This window comes from Mobula hypostoma, chromosome 1, assembly GCF_963921235.1.
Source record: "Mobula hypostoma chromosome 1, sMobHyp1.1, whole genome shotgun sequence".
Lineage (NCBI taxonomy): Eukaryota > Metazoa > Chordata > Chondrichthyes > Myliobatiformes > Myliobatidae > Mobula > Mobula hypostoma.
Genome location: NC_086097.1, coordinates 112,856,895 through 112,881,162, shown reverse-complemented (window position 1 = coordinate 112,881,162; position 24,268 = coordinate 112,856,895). Strand labels below are relative to the sequence as shown.

The window sequence follows — 24,268 nt, the reverse complement described above, 5'->3', positions numbered from 1 at the left end:
GCTGGAGCTGGCCACAGCGTCAGTTCAGCACATAGTGGAGTAAAAGTTGTGAATCCTCAGACATGAAGCCCAGAGATGCTGGAGCAGGCCACAGCGTCAGCCTCAGTGCAATAAAGAGCCGAATAAACATCATGGAGCAGCCTGATTCTGATTCTGACTATGAATCACCTTCAGTACTAAGATAAATATTATAACTTTCACAGACAAACTATTTACTGCCAGTTAGTTGCTGCCATCATGGCTTTGGATGCCATGAACAAAATGGCTGTAGAACTTTCCAGAAGTCCAGCCATCTGAATCTCAGAATAGGATTGATGGGGTGCTGTCTTATTGAGGTGACGGTGAACATCAGGAACAAATTCCCCAATCTCATTCAAGATGAAGGTAATTATGATGTCATCACTTCCACTGGAACTGTTCAGAGCTTCCCATAGTTGTCCTTCAAAACTTATTGAAGGTCAGTAGCCTTCTACTTTCCATAGGGTAGCCAGAAAGATAGCACCAAGTATGAAAATGGTGCAGAGTAAAGAAACACTGAGGGAAATGCTGATTACTGTATCCTAGAATGTTGGGTCCGATAGTGGTGGTAGTGCAGTCAGTCGAGTTGAGAATAATGTTCTCCTCAGGGGTTGTCTATTGATGGCTCCTCAGGTGGCTGTGGGAGGCCAGTGGTGCATTCCCTTAATGGAGAATGCCTGTGCGTGACTTTGTTTAACACAGGAAAGCTCATGCACGGCCAGCCACTACACAGTCTGGGTCCTGGGGCACGAAATACGAGATAATTGGGGATCCTACATTGCTACAGCCTTCCTCTACTTTCACCACCACTGTGATTTCCCATCATCATCCACCAGGGCTTGGTTGGATTGTTCCTTATCTAGAACTTCCCCATTGACCTTACCACCATCGGTGACCCTACAAGGAGCTTAACTCCAAACGACATCATTCTCGGATCTCACGATCTCATAATCCTATCCACCATGACAAAGTGATGATTATCAGAGGGTAGGTCCAATATTTTCACTTTGAAATACTAGAGGTTTATCTTCTGCCACATTCAAATTAAATGTACTTCACTTAGTGCATGCAGAATATGGGAATGTAAATACCTGTACAGTGGATTCCAGTTAATTGGGACACATTGGGACCAGTACATTTTGGCTCAATTAAGCAGCTGCCCAATTAGCTGAAGTTGCATGGATGTAGTTAAAAAGGTATAAAAAGATAAACTACTGTCTAAATGAGTAACAAATTATGTATTGAAATGAAATACAAAACAAATTAGAGCACTACCAGTACCACTACAGTACTATGAAACTGTGTATTAGTTCCTAATGGTTATCGACGGACTGTAAATGAACAAAATCGGTGCAAACACCTAATGCAGTTCATGGACTGCCTTCATACAATTCCTCAAAATCTTCTTTTTCGTTGTAACATTCAACATGATTGTTGATGTCTTCAAATTCTTTTGTTCTAACTTACTGAAGTAACAAAATCAGTCTTGAAGAAGGGTCTTGGCCCAAAACGTGACTGTTAATTCATTTCCATAGATGCTGCCTGACCTTCTGAGTTCCTCCAGCATTTTTTGTGTGTTGCTCTGGATTTCAAGCATCTCCAAGGTCTCTTATGTTTGTGAAGTAGTGAAATCATTTGATTTTCACTCCCCATCTTCCATTTCTGGCATCTCCAAGCCTGATTGCTTGAAACCACAGTGAGCAAAACAGTTCTGAACTGCCTATCGGTAACAAAATGTCACTGCTTTTTGAACACGCAGCTGACACTATTGAAAAGGTGTTTGCACTAACACGGTGTAATATCTAATGACCACACACATGCACACGACTGACGCGAATTAGAAAATGTTTGGCAACAGTTAATTGTTCTCAATTAGTTTTTGTTCTTTAAGAGTTGTCCTACATAAGTGGCTGTCCCGATTAATCAATGGCCCAATTAAATGGAATCCACTGTACTTCACAGTCCATTCCAGTGAGATCCATTACATGTTTTATTTGATGTTGCATTTACTGTGGTAGGTCACACCTCAGTAATGTCAAAGGCTTTTGTAAATCTAGATATTGGATACCCACTGGTTAAAAACTGACAATTTCCTCAAATCTGAAATAAGGCTCGTGCAGAACTCCTATATCTGTTCAGGTAGGATACATTACTGTAAAGTTACAAGGAAGTAAGTCTGAGGTGCTAATGGAAGACCCAGCATTCATTTGTTCATAATCTGTTTTTGGTACAATGTAGGCACAAGTGTAGTAAGGGGAGGAGAAGATGGTGGCGCGATGCAGCGCGCACGGCCGCTCCGAATTGATATCATATTTGTCAAATAGGGGCCGTGCACAATCCTGATTTGATGGAGACGGACTTGAGAAGCACGGAGGAACATCTGCAGAAACTTCTGAAAAGCCAGCTTCGCTGCCGCTGCTACTGCGCGATCAAGAATCTCTGGAGGGGAAGGCCCCAAATCCTCAGCTTTGCCTTTTGCCTGTTGCCAGGGCTGGGGTCGAAGAGCTCGACAGAGATGGTGCTCAGTGCTCGGTGTCGGAGGGCTGGGCAGAGCTCGAAGTTTTCGAACGGACTCAAGAGTCGGCTGTGGTCGGGTGCTTCCAGGGCGCTGCATCGGCAAGTTTGCGGCGCTGGAAGCTCATGGCAGGAAGAGAGTTTCTCTTCCTTCTACCATCTGCATGAGATGATGGGACTTCTGAGAGACTTTGAGACTTTTTTTTACCGTGCCCATGGTCTGTTCTTCATCAAATTACAGTATTGCTTTGCACTGTTGTAACTATATGTTATAATTATGTGGTTTTTGTCAGTTTTTTTAGTCTTGGTTTGTCTTGTGTTTCTGTGATATCTTTCTGGAGGAACATTGTATCATTTCTTAATGCATGCATTACTAAATGACAATAAAAGTGGACTGCATGTCCTCATAATCTAAAATAAAAATCTAATCTAATAATTCTGGCAATACCTCTTTGAAATACAAACTATAGTTCTGCCTAGACATGAGAAAGTCTACAGATTCTGGAAATCCAGAGCAACACTCAGAAAATGGAGGAACTCAGCAGGTCAGGCAGCACCTATGGAACATTTTGGACAGAAACCCTTCTTCAGTACTGAGAAGGAAAGAGGAGGATGCCAGAATTAAAGAGGTTGGGGGAGAGGAAGGAGGCTAGGTAATTCAAAGGTGATAGGTGAAACCAGGTGGGAGGGAAAGGTCAAGGTCTGGAGAAGAAGGAATCTGATAGGAGAGGAGAGTGGACAATAGGAGAAAGGGAAGGGGGAGGGGACACAGGGGGAAGTAATAGGTGAGAAGTAGTAAAATGTCAGAGTGGGGAATAGAGAAAGTGGGCAGGGGAGGGGAGTGTATTTTGTGTACGTTCATGCCATCAGATTGGAGGTTATACAGACAGAATATCAGGTGGTGCTCCTCCACCTGATAGTGGCCTCAGCTCGGCATAAGAGGAGCCACGGACTGACACACCAGAACAGCAATAGGAATGGGAATTAAAATGTTTGAATCTCAGAAGATCCCGCTTGTAGTGAGTAGTGCAGAGGTGCTTGACGAACCATTTCTGCTGGTTTTATCTATCATAGTTAAGAGTTAGATGATCTCACAGTAAGCCTGCATTCTACCAGTACATGGACTGCATGCATAACCCATCAACTGTGTGTTTGTTCTACCTACACACAGTTGTAGCAAAATTTGGCTACAATGCTCTGGCTAAAATCTTGCCAGGTGATCCAAAATCTCTGTGTCGTGCAAGGCAAGGTTGAAAACTTGCTGAGCGTGACATTCTTTAAAGAGATCGTTTAAACATTTGGTGTTTTGCACAGGCTGTGGCACGAATGAAATTGTGTGATGAGAAGCAAGCTACTTATTCTTTTTCCAAACTTACGATGGATAGATGGGAAGTAGTTGTGATAGAGGATGTGGGAAGGTGGTAATCTGAAAGAACCCTCGATTCAGTTCCTTTTGGAAATTGGATGTAAGCTCAAAAAAGAGACCACTTTGAGCTATTGTGAAAAAAAAACAAAGACTCGCTGGCCCTACCAGAATACAACCCCCTCATTTTGGAAATCATGACTCAAATAATGGGATCTTACAGCAAATTTATTCTGTTTGCACTGGCTCTTTGAAAGAGTTCTCAATGTTGTCCCACAAAAATCGCTCTTCCATCATAACTCAAGACATGCTCCTTTTCCAAAGACCTTGAAGGAAATATCAATAGTTCTGCTTTGAGCATCCACCTTTTGTGGCATACATACTAGATCACAACGACTTGCTGTGAAAAAGTTAAAGCCTTTCGTTTTGCTCTCAATTGAAATGGAGTTGCCGAGCCTGTTTTAAGCTTGGTAAGATTTGCAGCGTAATTGCTGGGAAGCTGCAAGAGGTTGGTATGCTGGCTTATCTCAGGAGAAAAAGCCGCATCCATAACATTTTTTAAAGATCAGGTGAGTTACATTTGCAGTCCTCCAGTACCCCATTCCTAAGTAATTGCACAGCATAGAAGCAGACTCTTTGACCCACTCCATCTATGTCAACCATCGTGCTGACCTAAACTAATCTCACTTTCCTGTATTACTTCCAAATCTCTCTGTGCCCTATTTGTTCTGGGACCTGTCCAGAAATCCCATAAATATTGTTACTGTTCCTGCCTCCACCACCTCAGATCCCCTTTCAACTTTCTCCCTCTCACCTTCAATCCTTTAGTTTTAGAAACACTATCGTGATAAACGGATTCTGGTTACTTTCCTGTGCAACACACACAATATGCTAGAGGAACTACGGGAGGTCAGGCAGCACCTATGGAGGGAATAAAGAGTCGACATTTCAGGCCGAGGCCTTTCCTCAGGACCGGAAAGGAAGGGCAGAAGCCAAAATAAGAAAGGAGGGGTAGGGTAAGGAGAACAAGCTGGCAGGTGATAGTTGAGACCGGGTGGGGGGGGGTGGTGGCACGGAGTGGTGGGGGAGGGAGATGAGATGAAGTAACAAGCTGAGAGGGGATAGGGGAAGAGGCAAAGGGTTCAAAAAGAAGGAATTTAATGGAAGGCAATAGTGGACCATGGAAGAAGGGGAAGGAGGAGATGAAAGGCTGATGAAAAGAGTTGAGAGAGTAATCAGAATAAGTAATGGAAAAAGGTAAGAGGGGTATGGAGGGCTGAGATTCCAGTGCAGGTCGATGGGAGTAGACAGTTTAAATGGTTTAGAAAGGACTAGATGGGCCAAAAGGCCTGTTTCTGTGCTGTACTTTTCTATGACTATGACTCTATTGTGGGGGGGAGATATTACTGGAAATTACAGAAATCGATGTTCATGCCATCAGGTTAGAGGCTATCCAGGTGCACTATGAGATGTTGCTCCTCCAACCGGAGTTGGCCTTACCATGTCAGAATGGGAGTGGGAAGTCAAATTGAAACGGGTCGCCATCAGGAGATCCTGGCTCTCGCAGACAATGTGAAGGCACGTGATGAAGTGGTCCCCCAACCTGAGTCTGGCTTCACCAGTGTAGAGGAGGCTGCACCGGGGCACTGAATACAGAGAATGACCCTGACATGAAGGAACAGGTGTAGCACCTGTCACATTTGCAGAGATAAGCGCCGAGAAGCAGATGACAGGGACGGGATGAGTCACATAGAGGAGTCCACGTATGGCAATTGGAGAGGAGAGGCGAAGAGAGATGAAATATGTAACTGGTGGTGGGATTTTGAGATGGTGGAAGTTGCAAAGGTTGATGTGCTCGCTACAGAGGCTATTTGTGCAACTGGAACATGATATCGCAACTCTCAGACACAATGTCTTAGCTGATGAAAGTTAGCATACCATATACAATCAACAGCAACCTACCCACCAGTGTTGCCACTTCAGGGGACCATGTACATGTACCCCAAGAACCCCTCCCACCCAGGACAGGCCCTCTTCTCATTGCTACAATCAGAGAGGAGGTACAAGAGCCTGAAGACACACACTTAACATTTTAGGAACAGCTTCTTCCCTTCTGCCATCAAATTTCTGAATGGACAATGATCCCATGAATAGTACCCCACAATTTTTTCTCTTTTTACAATAATTTATTTATATATATATATTATTGTTTTGTTTGTGTGTGTGTGTGTGTGTGTGTGTGTTTATATAGATAGATAGGTATATTTCTTATTATAATTTGTATTATATTTCTGTATTACGATGTGCTGTTGCTGCAAAACAAACAAATTTCATGACATACTGTACGTCAGTCAAAATAAATCTGATTCTTACACTGATTCTCTTTTCATCAATATTCCCCAGGGTCCTGCTATTCATTTTATGTACTGTCCTGCTTCATTTCCCAAGAAATACTACTGGTTGCTTGTTTGAGTTAAATTCTATCTGCCATCTCACCCACTTTTCCAGCTGATCTAAAATCCCGTTGTAACCTTAAACAACCCTCTTGACTGTGCGTTTACCAGTAATTCTAGTATCATCCACAAATTTGCTGCTTATGTGATTTGTATGCTCATCCAAATTGTTCATATATATGAAAGGCCGACAGCACACCACTGGTCAAGGCCTCCAATCTGGAAGAACCATCACAAGCCAATTTTGTATCCGATTGGTTTGCTGACCTTGAATTCCATGTGTTCTACCTTCCTGTTCCAGTCTGCCATGCGGGACTTAGTCAAATACTACCAGTATCACAGTTTGATTCCTGTGTTCATGGATATATGTAGCCAAAGTAAATCAGAGATTATGTGCACAAACACAGGAGATCCTGCAGATGCTGGAAATCCAGAATAACACAACAAAATGTTGGAGGAACTCAACTGGTCAGGCAGCTTCTATGAAGAGGAATAATGTAGAACCTTGATGAAGGGCCTTAGCCCGTAGGGTCGACTATTTATTCCTCTCCATAGTTGCTGAGTTCTTCTGGGTGTCGTATTTGCTTTTGAGATCATGTTTCCTTCATAATCGCTAAACCTCTGTAAAAAATACTTCTTTTCTTTGCTACTGCATACGACTGATTTCAACAGGTTATGAGCTTTGAATGAAGGTGACCTATCAGTTTCTTAACCCTACTTTCCTTCACAGATCCACTCAATTCTCACAGTATTATCCTGCGCATAATACTGACTTTGAATCATTGAAAAGTTGGAGACTATTGAAGTTTCTGTTCTCTGGCTACCGATTTGCCATTGCTTGCATTCTTACTGTTTTTAGCTTGAGGGAATGGTTGGCAGTAATGATATATTTTTTGTTACTGATTCAGTCATCCGAATGTTTCAGTGTATGCTATAGTAAATTGAATGCCTAAGAGCACAGTATAATTCTGTTTGATAACGAAATCATCCCAATGTCCCAGAGTGCAGTTGTGTTTCCCAGCTGCAAGAAGGAGGACAATAGTGATTCCAGAAACTTACAGGGAACTGCTTGTATGACTTGTTTGTTGTGTTTTTAATTTGAATCTCTGATGTGCTGAGTGAATGCAGAGTAAGCAAATTAAAAACATACCTTTGTAACTCAGTTTGTTTAATCAAAATGCAAGAAGATTCAAGGGATGCTGCTTAAATTATTCCCATTAAATTTTAATCAGCCTTTTTGCTTAATGCCCATGTGACCCTCATGAAGATACTGTAAGCAAGGGATTAGCTTACCACATCTTTAATTCAGTCCTGTATGCGAATTTAGATACGATTGAAGAGTTTTCACACAATTTAACTCACTTGTAAGTAGAATGGAGCAACTACCAACATTTTTTAAATATTGAAAGTCACATTGAATGGTCTCCTCCATCATCAGGAGGGACAAGTCTCAGGCTGATGGTTTATGAATTGTTGTTGTTGTTCCTCTGTGCCTTGTGGCACATCGGGTGGCAATCTTTGCCACTTCCTTAGCAAAGATGGAAAGCGTCTAAGGAGCCAACCGGATTTGAACCTGGAACCGCTCTCCTCGGAACCCGGTGCAGATGCCTCTATACCACCAGCCGGCATGGTGGATGAGTAGACAATGGAAACACTGCCACCAGCTCAAGTGAAAAATACAGAAGGCAATATTGAAATGATGAATATAACAAGAAAATCTTCTGCAAGTAGGGAGGACTGCAGCCAACACTGGCCTGTCAATAAGTTCACGACCAGTAGAATAATTCTCACAACAGGTTCATCAAAGCCTCTCATTTTACTCCTTATTGTGAGATGGGATACATTATTTCCTGGTTTAGCTCCCGGACTGAAACTACTGAGCTGGATCTCGATGGAATAAAATCAAACACGAGATAGATGTGATGCGATCCAGAAAGATCTCACAGGATATCTTGTAAATTAAACATGATTTTATTGTATGATTCTACCATTGTACTAAAGAATCAGGGCGCCTCCACCATGCAGGGAAATCAGACGTGGCTTGATATATTTGTTCCTCTCTCCACCACTGGAGCCAGTAAACGGTTGACGTGCTATTAAGTGGTGGTTATGTCGGAGAATTATGTCCTCATTACATGAACTTGTTATAGTGAGAGTTACTGGGGAGTGTATTTTTCTGCTGTGGAACCACAGGGTATTATTTAAATAACATAATATTTGATAGTAAAGTTTCTGGGAAGTTAGTAAATTTATAGGTGCTAACACTTCTCAGTTAACAAATCTGATAGCCCATCTCACAGATCAGAAGGTGCACTAGTGTGCTGTCAAGGATAATGTTAGTAACGTTCTACAGATCTTGCCTGTCTCCCAGTGGATTCCTTCCTCTTTGGCCCTCTACCTTTTTGACCTATCACCTCCCAGCTTTTTAGTTCATCACCCCTCCTCCACCTATCTACCTTCTCTCTCACCTGCTTCACTTATAACCTTCCAGCCTGTGCTCCTTCCTCTCTTGCTATATTCTTATTCTGGCTTCTTCCCACTTTCTTTCTAGTCCTAATGAAGGGTCGCAGCCTGAAACATCGGATTTTTGTTCCTCTCTGTAGATGTCACCCGTGACTCACTAATCCTAATTGTGCATCTTTGGAATGTGGGAGGAAATCAAAACACTTGGAGGAAACCCACATCATCACGTGGAGAACATACAGATTTGTTCCAGGCAGTGGCAAGGATTGAACAGCATACGGTGATTGCTGATGCTGTAGAGTGATTCTGTTAACCACTGCACTGCCGTGAGAGCCCAACGTGCACTCGAACACCACTTTAGCTGTATACCTGTTCATTAAAGCAAGTTTCTAATCAGCCAGTCATGTGGCAGCAACTCAATATACATAATAGCATGCAGACGTGGTGAAGAGGTTTAGTATTTGTTCAGACCAAACATCATAATGGCGAAGAAATTTGATCTATTGACTGACTGTGGAAAGATTGTTAGTATCAGATGGGGTGGTTTAAATATTTCAGAAACTGCTGATCTCCTGGAATTTCAATGCACAGCAGTCTCTCGAGTTTACAGAGAATGGTGCAAGAAACAAAACAAAAATTCAGGAAGTGGCAATTCAATAGGTGAAAGTGTCTTGTTAATGACAAAGGTCAGAGGAGAATGGCCAGATTGGTTCAAGCTGATAGGAAAGCTACGTCCACACTAGACCAGATAATTTTGAAAACGCCGGATCACGTAAAAACGATAGGCGTCCACACCAGGCATTTTTCAAAATATCTCCGTCCACATTAGAACCAATATTTGGGTGTATCTCCTCCTACTGGGCACGCGCAGGACACACAGAAAACAAGCGAAGAGGAAATGGTTTACTTGTTGTGCGTTTGTCCAGTTACAGACTAGAAAAACTTAAAAGGAATTGCTTTTGGCTCTCACGCAGGAGGACTTAAAACTTAAAAAAAAACAAATACTGGAGCGTATGGAGGTAATCGACGGAGTTCACGGACAGTATGACCCGGCTGTCGACGAACATTGAAAAACTGACTAACTCTGTTGCATTAATAAAGCACCTTGTTAAATGTATAAAACATGTCTGTATCAGTGTTATCTTGTATTTCCACACAATGTTACATTAGGCTGTTACGCATCTATTGTCAGAGAAGTACTTGCGTAAATAGGTAAACCACCTTCAAACAAGCAAGGACAGAAAACAGGGCAAAGTGAGTATACTTATTTATTCAGTAAGCTATGAGTGAAAGTATTTGGTGAGTACAGAAAATAACGAAATGTCGCACTGCCGCCATCTGTTCCGGCACGTCATGGCAGCATTTTAAAAAATATCCGTTTACCCCGTCCACACTGCTCTGCACAATCGGCGTTTTCAAATTTACACACTCTGGAGGGTGTTTTAGAAAATCTCCATTTTCGGGGGAGGAAAATGCCGTTTCAGTGTGGACGGAGGGTCAAAATGAAGAGAAAAAGCTTTGGTTACGGATTTATCTGGTCTAGTGTGGACGTAGCCTAACTCAAACATGTCACAACAATGGTGTTCAGAAGAGCAGCTCTGAATGCATAACACATTGAACCTTGAAGAGGATGGGCTGTAGCAGCAAAGATCACAAACATGCACTCATTGGCCCCTTTAAGAGATATCTCCTGCATCTTATAAAGTGGCCACTGAAGATGCCTTTAGTGTAATAATCTTTGCTTTAAAGGTTGAGCCAGCACTCAACATCAAAAATGGCCCTTCAAACCTATTGATGAATAGACTCCAGAACAGACAAAGTGAAGAGAAAAGAACGGATACTAATATAAGAGGCATTCTTATGAAGACACGTAGTCCTCTTTTATTGTCATTTAGTAATGCATGCATTAAGAAATGTTACATTATTTCCTCCGGTATGATATCACAAAACACAGGACAGACCAAGACTGAAAAAACTGACAAAACCACATAATTATAACATATAGTTACAACAGTGCAACAATACTATAACTTGATGAAGAAGTCCATGAGCACAGTAAAGTTCAAAGTTTCTCAAATGTCCCACATCTCACGCAGACGGGAGAAGGAAGAAAAACTCTCCCTGCCATGCTGACCACAATCTGACTCTGAGTCATCTGAAAACTTCGAGCTCTGATCAGCTCTCCGACACCGAGTACTGAGCGCCATCTCGGTCCGAGCGATTCGACCTCCTTCTCGGTCACCAAAAGCAGGCAAGGCCAGGGATTTTGAGGCCTTCCCTCCGAAAGATTCCCGACCACACAGTAACAACAGCAGTGAACGGGCGTTTCAGAAATTTCTCCAGATGTTCCTCTGTGCTTTCACATCCATTTTCCATCAAATCAGGATTGTCCACAGCCCCTATTTAACAGATACAATATAATTTTTCACCGGAGAGCTGCGCACACACAGGCGTGCCGCCATCTTCTCCGCCTGCCATGTTCTTATGAACAATACCCAGATTTTTCTGTTCTTAGTTTGTTTTGTTCTGCTAATCAATCAAAACTGGAAACAATATTAAGATAAATTAGCAATCTGAATTTCATACTCAAATGAAAGCATTAAACCCCAGCTGATTTGGATTTAAAAATAAGATAATCTAACCTTTCTCAGCATACAATATTCAAAATAAATAAACATCTTTGAATAAGGACAATCTAATCAAACCATTCATGCAGAAATGTTATGACATTGGACACTGGATTTATAGATTATCCAACTAAATAACAATATTCATTACTTTGCACTCCATTCAGAGATTGAGAATCTTTGTGCTCTGTAAATCAGAGAAATCACTTGATCTGCAGTCTAAATTATATTGGTAATATTATTAGAACAATTTATGTATGTGAAGTCCAGGTTTAATGCCTTAATTTTTTCTCCTCTATGGGAATATGTTACCTGAAGTACTCAATTTTATCTTTAATTAAGTTATGATCATTTGGGATTTTAACACTCTTGAGTGATGTGAAGTTAAAGAGGATGGCAATTTAAAGTTGCTTAATATCTTGACATACAGTATTTCCTTAAGTTGTACTTTCAGGAAATTACTTTGTTCTTCTCTTTTGTAGATTAGAAAGAATTTCAGACTCTTTAAAGTAAACTCCAAATTGTAATTTCTGTTAGCTGTTCTTGCTCAGATAATTTATTTTATTTGAAACAATATTTTAACGAAACTTTGCAATGGATAGCAGCCATTGAATTGGAATATTGACCGGGAATTACTAAAATTTGCCAATTCCCAGATGGAAAATATACAGTTAAAAATGAACATACTTTTTTTCGAACCTTCTGCTGGGAATGGGAACTTTGATGACTGGACCATCCTTCCTGGATGACCTGAAAGATATTGTTTGTCCTTTAACTTGACTGGCCACACCAAAGGGCTAGTTAAGGTCACGTGTATTGATGTGGGGAAGGAGATAAGTAAGGATGAAAGGCTTCCTTGCAGAATGAGCCAGTCATAAACTCAAGAAATTGTATGGATGCTGGAAATCCAGCGTAACGCATACAAAATGCTGGAGGAACTCAGCAGGTCAGGCAGCATCAATGGAGAGGAATAAATAGTCAACGTTTCAAACTGAGACCCCTCATCAGAATGAGCTAATGGTGTATTAGCAGCTTTGTGAAGATTTTTCCACCTAATAGATACTTTTTTTATTTCTAGGTTATACCTTACTGAAGCATAAATGCTGATTTCTATAGCGTGATTTGAACTAATATTTGCGTTATTCTTACCAGCAAGGTAATCACTACACTAAAAATATAATTGCTGTGATGCAATCTGAGTGGTTTGAGTGACTCAGTTTCTTCCTGCTTTGATTTTTGAAGAGTACACATTACCCTGTACTTTGCAATAAATAGTAAGGTGACGACACTCACCATTGACTACAGAGAAAGCTGAAAACACAGATCTTGTGATCTCTGGGCTAACATCAACTTTCATTAGGCATCAAATCAACAGGATCTCTGGAATCCAACCATCATGAGGCTGTTAGGCTTGTTCACCAAAGAATTGGAAAAAGGCCAAATTTGAAGAAATGAGGAACCTTGGTTCTCAAGGGATATTGGAACTCTGATAAAGAAGAAGAGAGAGATGTATGACATGTATAGGAAACAGGGAGCAAATTAGGTGCTTGAGGAGTATAAAAAGTGCAAAAAAAACTTAAGAAAGAAATGAGGAGGGCTAAAAGAAGACATGAGGTTGGTTTGGCAGTCAAGGTGAAGGATAATCTAAAGAGCTTATACAGGTATATTAAGAGCAAAAGGATAGTAAGGGATAAAATTGGTCCTCTTGAAGATCAGAGTGGTCGGCTATGTATGAAACCAAAAGAAATGGGGGAGATCTTAAATGGGTTTCTTGCGTCTGTATTTACTAAGGAAACTGGCATGGAGTTAAAGGAAATAAGGCAAACAAGTAGTGAGGTCATGGAACCTATACAGATTGAGGAGGAGGAGGTACTTGCTATCTTGAGGCAAATCAGAGTAGATAAATCCCCAGGACCTGTCAGGGTATTCCCTCAGACCTTGAAGGAGACTAGTGTTGAAATTACAGGGGCCCTGGCAGATATATTTTAAATGTCGGTATCTACGGGTGAGGTGCCGGAGGATTGGAGGATAGTTCATGTTGTTCCATTACTTTAAAAAGGCTCTAAAAGTATTCCGGGAAATTATAGGCCGGTAAGCTTGATGTTGGTAGTAGGTAAATTATTGGAAGGAGTACTGAGAGATAGGATCTGCAAGTATTTGGATAGACAGGGACTTATTAGGGAGAGTCAACATGGCTTTGTGCGTGGTAGGTCATGTTTAACCGATCTATTAGAGTTTTTCGAGGAGGTTACCAGGAAGGTTGATGAAGGGAAGGCAGTGGATGTTGTCTACATGGACTTCAATAAGGCCTTTGACAAGGTCCCGCATGGGAGGTTAGTTAGGAAAATTTAATCGCTAGATAGACATGGAGAGGTAGTAAGTTGGATTAGACATTGGCTCAATGGAAGAAGCTAGAGAGTGGTAGTGAAGGATTGCTTCTCTGAGTTGAGGCCTGTGACTAGTGGTGTGCCACAAGGATCAGTGCTGGGTCCATTGTTATTTGTCATCTATATCAATGATCTGGATGATAATGTGGTAAATTGGATCAGCAAATTTGCTGATGATACAAAGATTGGAAGTGTAGTGGACAGTGAGGAAGGCTTTCAAAGCTTGCAGAGGGATTTGGACCAGCTGGAAAAATGAGTTGAAAAATGGTAGGTGGAGTTTAATACAGACAAGTGTGAGGTATTGCACTTTGGAAGGACAAACCAAGGTAGAACATACAAGGTAAATGGTAGGGCACTGAGGAGTGTAGTAGAACAGAGCTAGAACTGGGAATACAGATACAAAATTCCCTAAAAGTGGCATCACAGGTAGATAGGGTCATAAAGAGAGCTTTTGGTACATTGGCCTTTATAAATCAAAGTATTGAGTATAAGAGTTGGAATGTTTTTGTGAGGTTGTATAAGGCATTGGTGAGGCCGAATTTGGAGTATTATGTACAGTTTTGGTCACCAAATTACAGGAAGGATATTAATAAGGTTGAAAGAGTGCAGAGAAGGTTTACAAGGATGTTGCTAGGACTTGAGAAACTGAGTTACAGAGAAAGGTTGAATAGGTTAGGACTTTATTCCCTGGAGCGTAGAAGAATGAGCGGAGATTTGATAGAAGTATATAAAATTATGATGGGTATAGATAGAGTGAATGCAAGCAGGCTTTTTCCACTGAGGCTAGGGGAGAAAAAAACCAGAGGTCATGGGTTAAGGGTGAAGGGGGAAAAGTTTAAGGGGAACATTGCAGGGGGGGCTTCTTCACACAGAGATGGTGGGAGTGTGGAATGGGCTGCCAGATGAAGTGGTAAATACGGGCTCACTTTTAACATTTAAGAAAAACTTGGGCAGGTACATGGATGAGAGGTGTATGGAGGGATATGGTCCAGGTGCAGGTCAGTGGGACTAGGCAGAAAAATGGTTCGGTACAGCCAAGAAGGGCCAAAAGGCCTGTTTCTGTGCTGTAATCTTCTATGGTTCTAATTCCCAGAAAATTAAATGGAAAGTGTGTATATTTTAGCTCAGGATATAAAATTTTACTGAATGCAAAATAAAAATTAAAATGTATACACACAATTAAAGAAGCTGAAATATGTTTTTGAAAAAGTTTTCTTTCAAAATCTGTTATATTTTAAAATACTTAATCACTCAAACTAAGAATATAGGTGTAGCAGTTACTATCAAACAAACCAAAACCACTTTGTTTAATGCACCATCCATCCAAAAATGAAGTTCCAATGTCAAAGAATAAATCTGATATTTTTTTAAAGAAACTAACAAAGCAAACAGTCTTGAAATGATAAACCTAATGAAGCTAAACAGTCTTATTGTATTAAATGTATTTAAGCCAAGCATTTTTTTTTTCAGAATCAGAATCAGGTTTATTATTGCTGACATGGGTCATGAAATTAGCAGCAGCAGTTCAATGCAATACATAATATAGAAGAGAAAAATAAATAATAATAAATAAATAAGTAAATCTTAAATACATTCAAGAATATTCAAGCACATTCCAGAGAATTTAAGCAGTCTTAAGCATGCTTAAGCAGTCAACAAAAAGATATCACTCCCAGCCAACTCTCTGGCTCTACCCAAGCTAGACTGAACGAAAGACAAAGCATGAAAAGGTAACTAAACTCTTTGCTTCTATCAAGCCCCAACCCACGTGACTAACAACCCATAATAAGTGTGCAACACAAAATATAATACAGATAAAAAACAGATACATGGCTCCTACAATAGGGAAACCTTGAAGTCAATGCAAGTTTCCCAATCAGAGTAGTGTGTTCTGGTCCCAGGAAGTGGATCCTGTTTCCCGGCTGACAGACACCTTACTGGTTTTTTAAATTGTTATCTCTTTAAACTGTTCACGTGTCTCTGACTGAACTGTTTTTTAAAAACAGTTCAAAGCTATTTAAATATTTTTTAAAAACTAGCAAAATAATTTACTTATAAAATCCCAAGTTCCTGAAAATAATTAAAAATTTGAAAGTTATGTAAAATTAATAAACAATGACTAACAAAAAGACTTTAATTTTCCATTGAGGTCAGCAACTGCATTCATTTCACATTTAGATCACGTTAAGCTGTGGAGACGGAGGTGAATAGAATCAGGACCCTTGGCTCAGGACCTTTATACTTTGTGTCTGGACTCATCTGAGGCCACCGTTTGCTGCTGTACTAGCACTTGACTTGAGCAAGCTTCTGATTTAAGAACAGCACTTTCACCCAGCCCGTTGTTTACTCTGAAGTTCATAATTGCTTCAATGAAGTTCTGATCAGGTTGATTTTATGGTGCATTATCTCTGTATTTTCTCATTTTCTGCATTACTTCACACAGAAGATGAGCATTTGTGAAATAATTTCCAAGTAAGGAATACATTCCTTTTCATTTTTAATTTAGTGTTTGTTTTCTTTTCACAATTGCAGGGCCTCTTATAGTGTCTGCAGTACACCTTGGTACCTGCTGCTACCCACATTTGCTACCTGTTGTAATGTTTGAAATGTAATCACATTATCAGGAGGTAAATGAAGGAACTTAATTGTACATACAAAATGCTACCACATTGATTCCATCTCTCTGTTAACTTGTTCCACCAGAGTTAGCTTCAGACGATTGACAGCATGGGATCAACTGTTCCCAGACCTAATGTCCAGTATTAGCTTACAAAAAACATTAAAGGTGGAACTTTAGTAAATGAATGATTTAGTTTACTTATGCAAGTTTGTAGCTGTGTCATCTCAGATTCCTTCATTGCCCTTGTGGGTCCATTTGCTTAATTTCTGCACTCTGGTCCAAGAACCATCAGCATTTCGCAATCTGGAAATAAATATACTATTTGATACTAGTGCTGTATTTACTCATTAATTTATGTGCTTACAAAAACAAGAAGCACCTTTAGAAATTGACTTCTTCCCCCACCCCCCGCTACTGCCACCCATCCCTGTTCATTTGCATAATTTTTAATTTCTTTTGCTCATAAAAAAAATGATAATGATTGACCACTAGAGGGTGCCAAAGTTCTATACTGTAGGCTATCTCTGAGTTACAATCGCCTGACTTCTGGACACCCCTACATATTAAGGAGCATTTGTTAAATTCAGCATATGTATATACAGTCATATACAGTCATTCATTTCTCTCTCTCTTTCTTTCTCTCTCTCTCTCTCTCTTTCTCTCTCTCTCTCTCTATCTCCACATCTACGTATCTCTATCTGTCTCTATTAAAGTTGTTTCTTACCAGTCTTACTGATCTTGTTGCTAATCATTACAAAGTTGTGGAGATATTATGACACCAGGAATATTGAGAGATTCATGTGTATTTTATGACTGATGGACAAAAGTGATTTATGACTTCTGTAGAAACAGAACCCATTCATCACCTTGGATAATATAAATGTCGAACTGAAAGCCACTGAGTGAAATTGGGACCACAGATCCTGCAAGCACCTGAAGTTAGACAGTTCATGTTTATGCACAGTGTAAAAGTACATATTTTACGCTGCTGCTCCCTAATAGTCTTTCTGATACTTCGCATAATAAGATTTACTTTTGGAGTTGACATGGGGTTGACCCGATTACTCTTGGAGTCCTAGTAAACTTAGTATATAGGGTATTAGTGTCCTCCTGGGTAAACAGGACAGATTTTAAATAAAGCTCAGAAGTCTGCAAATCTACGAGCTGGAGGACAGAGAGGGAAAACGTACAGCTGAAAATTAAGGATGGTCTACCTTGACAGACTTAAAAACACTGGAGATGTCCTGGAACTGGACAATGGCCGGGGAGGACATGTTTGGGAGTCTGAGTCAACACACACAGAATCAGGTTTAATATCACTGGCCGATGTCATGAAATGTGTTGTTTTGCAACAGCAGTATATTGCCATACATAGTAATAAAATCTATAAATTATAATAAAAAGTATATATATAAAAATTAAGTAAGTAGTGCAAAATGAGAGGGAAAAGTACTGAGATAGAGTTCATGGGTTCATTGTCCATTCAGAAATCTGATGGCAGAGGGGAAGAAGCGGTGCCTGAAATGTTGAATATGTGTCTTCAGTTTCCCATACCTCCTCCTTGATGGTAGCGATGAGAAGAGGGCATGTCCTGGGTGATGAGGGTCCTTAATAATGGCATTAGAATTGCTTTTCTCACCTTCCATAGCCTTCCATAGGCCATACTTGGACCTCTTGCATAATTCTGGATCACTGGCCTTGAATGCCACAGATCTCCCTCTCAGCAGACCACAAATCTCTTGGCTCATCACAGCTTTTGATTTGGGTATGTCTGTATGTTCTCGAAGACACACACACATCCACACAGATTGTGATGAAGTTGGTAACAAATGTTTATTCAGATTCAAAGATGAATCCCTGAATATGCAAACCACTACCAGGAAGATGGCAAAAAACTCTCTCAACAGATAAAATAGACAACATTTGACAGCTAGATGTTCCAGGTCAATTGAGCAGGACATAGTACTACCTTGTCTGTAGACCACGAAGAATTAATCATAAAGCTTACTCCACTTCCTAAACCTTTAAAAGCCTGAGCTGTCTGCTTTTGGTGGAGAATGGTGAAGCATCCAAAATGGCAGGGGGTAGCCCTGTTTCCATGAAGTAAAATAACAACAGTCACTGATATCCCTCTGGTACAGCAATCTTGCTCTGATGTCTTTAGTTGTATTTTCCAGAGACTGTACATTCACCAACAGGATTGTCAGGAGCGGAAATCTAAAGTCTCTGCATTGAGTGTGATTTCCACCACTAACCATGGCAAAAACTGCAAAAACACACATGCTAAGACTAAAGTACATTTCGTATACTAGGAAAGATTAATGGGAGTTCTGAGTTTGGGCAGAATATCCCTGCCATTATTGCTTCCTTCAATAATGCCAAAGTCTCTAGGTTATACAGCATCAAAATAAACCCTTCGGCTCCACACAGCCATGCTAAATGTTTTGCCCTTCTGCTCACTGCCATATTAGTCCTGTCGACTATTTGCCACTATTGGATCCTTCTACTCCAAAATACCATTGAAGAACATAAATCAGAATCAGAATCCGGTCCACTTTAATATCATCGGCATATGTGGTGAGATCTGTTGTTTTGCAGTAGCAGTACATTGCAAAACATAATAATAAAACCAGAAAATTAAATTAAAATAGAAATATATATTGAAATTAAGTAAGTTGTGCAAAAGGAGTGGGGGGGGGGAATACTGAGTGCTCATGGGTCCATTGTCCATTCAGAAAAGTGTTGGCGGAGGAAAAGAAGCTGTTTCTGAAACATTGAGTGTGTATCTTTAGGTTCCTGTACCTCCTCCCTGATGGTAGCAATGAGAAGAGGGCTGTACTGGATGATGTGGGTCCTTAATCATGTTTGCTGCATTTTTGAGGCATTGCCTTTTGAAAGTGAGACCATTACCCACGGTGGAGCTGGCTGAGTTTACAACTTTCTGCAGCTATTTCCCAATCCTGTGCACTGGGCCCTCCGTACCAGTTGGCAAATGGTCTCCACGGTGCATCTGTAGAAATTTACAAGTATCTTTGGTGACATAGTTTCTTCAAACATCTATGAAATATAGTTGCTGTTGTGCCTTCTTGTAATTGCATTGATATGTTGGGCCCAGATTAGATCTTCAGAGTTATTAACACCCAGGAACCTGAAAATGCTCACCCTTTTCCACTGCTGATCCCTCGATGAAGACTGGTCTGTGTTGCCTCGACCTACTCTTCCTGAAATCCACAATCAATTGCTTCATCATACTGACATTGAGTGCAAAGGGTAATCAGTTTGCAGATATATGATGTAACGCTGACCAAACAGACTATTCAGCACAGACTAAATCGGCCACAGGGTCTATTTCTGTGCTGCGGTACTCAATGACTCTATGACTCTACTTTTCAACTGACTGCCAGTTGAGATACCGCAACAGTTCCTGTCTGACACAAAATTTGTCTATTCATGCATCTGATCAGTTACAAAATGGTATTATCAGTAAGTTTAAGCTAACAGCAAAAAATTAACAGTAAAAAAATAGTAAAAACAGAATTTAAACCACTCAAATCATACATAATTTATATCTTTTCTGACTGTAGAGATCTTTGAAAAGTCAATAAGAAAGTATGTAACAATAAAGGCATGTTGCTTGACCAGAAGAAAGATGGAAGTTCTGGGAAGGTCTTGCAAACATAATTAAGTATTACTTTTGGAGTTTCAGGAACTACTTGATGAATGGGAAAACAGCTCTGAAAATTCAGTGATTAAAAATTTTACAAGAGACTAACCATGTGTATTAAAAAATGAATTGTTTGAGTACCTTCTTTAATATATTTATACTACGGCTTCAACTTTTGAAAATTCTGTACTCTTCCTTTTTTCAAACTATCAAAAGTTATTGATGACAACTCTGAGTTTTAAAAGTTAGATTCTAAATATGTGCAGCATTAAATTTCTTTGAGTATGATTCTTTTAATAACTTAGAAGTGTCTCGTGTTTCAGCTTATAGTACTTGAGTAATATTTGTCTGGTTTATCCATCAAATGGAACGTGACCTCAACCCAGGGACAAGACCATTTTTTACCTTATTGCCTCAACGCTAAGAAGCCTTCTCAAAGCTTAAATACAAACATAGAAACATAGAAATATAGAAACCCTACAGTACAATAAGGCCATTCAGCCCACAAAGTGGTGCCGAACATATTCCTACCCTAGAAATTACTAGGCTTACCTATAGCCCTCTATTTTTCTAAGCTCCATGGACCTATCCAAAAGCCTCTTAAAAGACCCTATCGTATCTGTCTCCACCACCGCTGCTGGCAGCCCATTCCATGCACTCACCACTCTCTGAGTAAAAAATTTACCCCTGACATCACCTCTGTACCTACTCCCCAGCACCTTAAACCTGTGTCCTCTTGTGGCAACCATTTCAGCCCTGGGAAAAAGCCTCTGACTATCCACACGATCAATGCCTCTCATCACCTTATACACCTCTATCAGGTCAACTCTTGTCCTCCATCGCTCCAAGGAGAAAAGGCTAAGTTCTCTCAACCTATTCTCATAAGACACGCTCCCTAATCCAGGGAACATACTTGTAAATCTCCCCTGCACCCTTTCTATGGTTTCCACATCTTACCTGTAGTGAGGTGACCAGAACTGAGCACAGTACTCCAAGTGGGGTCTGACCAGGGCCCTATATAGCTGCAACATTACCTCTCAGCTCCTAATTTCAATTCTACGATTGATGAAGGCCAGTACATCGTACGCCTTCTTACCTTAGTCAACCTGCGTAGCTGCTTTGAGCATCCTATGGACTCGGACCCCAAGATCCCTCTGATCCTCCATTAATAAGAGCCTTACCATTAATACTATATTCTGCCATCATATTTGACCTACCAAAATGAAACACTTCACACTTACCTGAGTTGAACTCCATCTGCTACTTCTCAGCCCAGTTTTGCATCCTATCAATGTCCCGCTGTAATCTCCGACAGCTCTCCACACTATTCACAACACCTCCAACCTTTGTGTCATCAGCAAACTTACTAACCCATCCCTCCACTTCCTCATCCAGCTCATTTATAAAAGTCACAAAGAGTAAGGGTCCCAGAACAGATCCCTGAGGCACTCCACTGGTGACCGACCTCCATGCAGAATATGATCCATCTACAACCACTCTTTCCCTTCTGTGGGCAGGCCAGTGCTGGATCCACAAAGCAATGTCCCCTTGGATCCCATGCGTCCTTACTTTCTCAATAAGCCTTGCATGGGGTACCTTATCAAATGCCTTGCTGAAATCCATATGCACTACATCTACTGCTCTTCCTTCATCAATGTGCTTAGTCACATCCTCAAAAAATTCTATCAGGCTCGTAAGGCACGTCCTGCCCTTGACAAAGCCATGCTGACTATTCCTAATCATATTATACCTCTCTAAATGTTCATAAATCATGCCTGTCAAGATCTTCTCCATCAACTTACCAACCACTGAGGTAAGACTCACTGGACTATAATTTCCTGGGCTATCTCTACTCCCTTTCTTGAATAAAGGAACAATATCCGCAACCCTCCAATCCTCTAGAAACTCTCCCGTCCCCATTGATGATGCAAAGATCATCACCAGAGCGTCAGCAATCTCCTCCCTCGCCTCCCACAGTAGCCTGGGGTACATCTCATCCGGTCCCAGTGGTTTATCCAACTTGATGCTTTCCAAAAGCTCCAGCACATTCTCTTTCTTAATATCTACATGCTCAAGCTTTTCAGTCTGCTGCAAGTCATCTCTACAATCACCAAGATCCTTTCCCACAGAGAATACTGAAGTAAAGTATTCATTAAATACCTCTGTTATTTCCTCTGGTTCCATACACACTTTCCCACTGTCACACTTGATAGGTCCTATCCTTTAACATCTTATCCTCTTGCCCTTCATAAACCTGTAGAATGCCTTGGGGTTTTCTTTAATCCTGCATGCCAAGGCCATCTTGTGGCCCCTTCTGGCTCTCCTAATTTCCTTCTTAGCCTTATAATCTTCTAGATCTCTACCATTACCTACCTCTTTGAACCTTTTGTAAGCTTTTCTTTTCTTCTTGACTAGGTTTATTACAGCCTTTGTACACCACGGTTCCTGTACCCTACCATAACTTCCCTGTCTCATTGGAACATACCTATGCAGAACTCCATACAAATATCCCCTGAATATTTGCCACATTTCTTCCGTACTTCTCTCTGAGAACATCTATTTCCAGTTTAAGCTTCCAATTTCCTGCCTGAGAGCCTCATAATTCCCTTTACATCAAATAAACGCTTTTCTAACTTGTCTGTCCCTATCTCTCTCCAATGCTATTGTAAAGGAGATAGAATTAAAGTCACTATCTCCAAAATGCTCCCGCACTGAGAGATCTGACATCTGACCAGGTTCATTTCCCAATACCAAATCAAGTGCAGCCTCTCCTCTTGTAGGCTTACCTTTCGTATTGTGTCAAGAAACCTTGCTGAACACACCTAACAAACTCCACCCCATCTTAACGCCTTGCTCTAGGGAGATGCCAATCAATATTTGGGAAATTAAGATCTCCCATCACGACAACTCTGTTATTATTACACCTTTCCAGGATCTGTTTCCCTATCTGCTCCTCGATATCCCCGTTAAAGTACAAAGTAAATTTTATTATCAAAGTAGGGTACATATATGTATCCAGATACAACCCTGAGATTTATTTTCTTGTGGGCATATACAAAAACTCTATAAAATATTAACGATAACAGAATCAATGAAAGACCGCCCAACTAGGACAAATTCAACATGAGTTTGATAGAACGACCACATCGGGCAGCTCATAGAACATCACCGATGACTACCTGAGCCATCTTGTCATTCGTCAATTTCCTCTCCGATGTGACTGATCTTCACAAAACATGATAAATCGGGAAGTAACTTATTTCCTAATGGCAAGGTACTGATTCCAAAATTGCCAGGCACCAAGACCACTCCTGGTTCTACTAACAGAGTTCCTGTCCTTCTGATCATCTGAGCCCAATCTATTATAAGACCATAAGATCAAGAGACATAGGAGCAGAATTAGGCCATTTGGCCCATCAAGTCTGCTCCACCATCAATTATGGCTGATCTTTTTCTTCCCCTCCTCAGTCCCACTTCTTGGCCTTCACCCTGTAACCTTTGATGCCGTGTCCAATCAAGAACCTATCAAACTCTGCCTTAAATACACCCAACAACCTGGCCTCCACAGCTGCATGTAGTAACAAATTCCACAAATTCTCCACCTCTGGCTAAAGAAATTTCTCCACATCTCTGGATGACCCTCTACCCTGAGAATATGTACTCTTGTCCTAGACTCCCCCACCATGGGAAACATTTTTTTCCACATCTACTCCGTCTAGGCCTTTTAACATTGGAAATGTTTCAATGAGATTCCCCCATCATCCTTCTAAATTCCAGCAAGCACAGACCCAGAGCCATCAAATATTCTTTGTTTAATAACCCTTTCATTCCTGGAATCATCCTTGTGAATCTCCTCTGGACCCTCTCCAGTGCCAGATCATCTTTTCATATTATACACCCATCCTGAGACACAAATTAATGTTCCTGTTGAAAAGCACTGTATTTCTGCATATTACTTGAGAGGGAGACTGAATAAAGCAACAGTGAGAAACTAATGAGAAGAAAAATGTAACCAGATTTAAAGTTTTCCTGTACTGTAGTATTTTTTTTCAGTTTCTCGAATATATTCTTATTGGGCACCACAGTTTTGTTTTGTTTGAGTTTGACTGAATCTTGAACTTTGAACTTTGAAAATTGAGCACACACCTCCTTCTCTGAC

General features: G+C 40.6%; 1 protein-coding gene across 1 annotated transcript in view; it reads left to right on the top strand.

Moving 5' to 3' along the window:
* rims2a (regulating synaptic membrane exocytosis 2a) overlaps positions 1–24,268 on the top strand; it is a 1,139,701-nt gene that overhangs the window by 422,825 nt on the left and 692,608 nt on the right. The gene's annotated exons all lie outside the window — the stretch shown is intronic.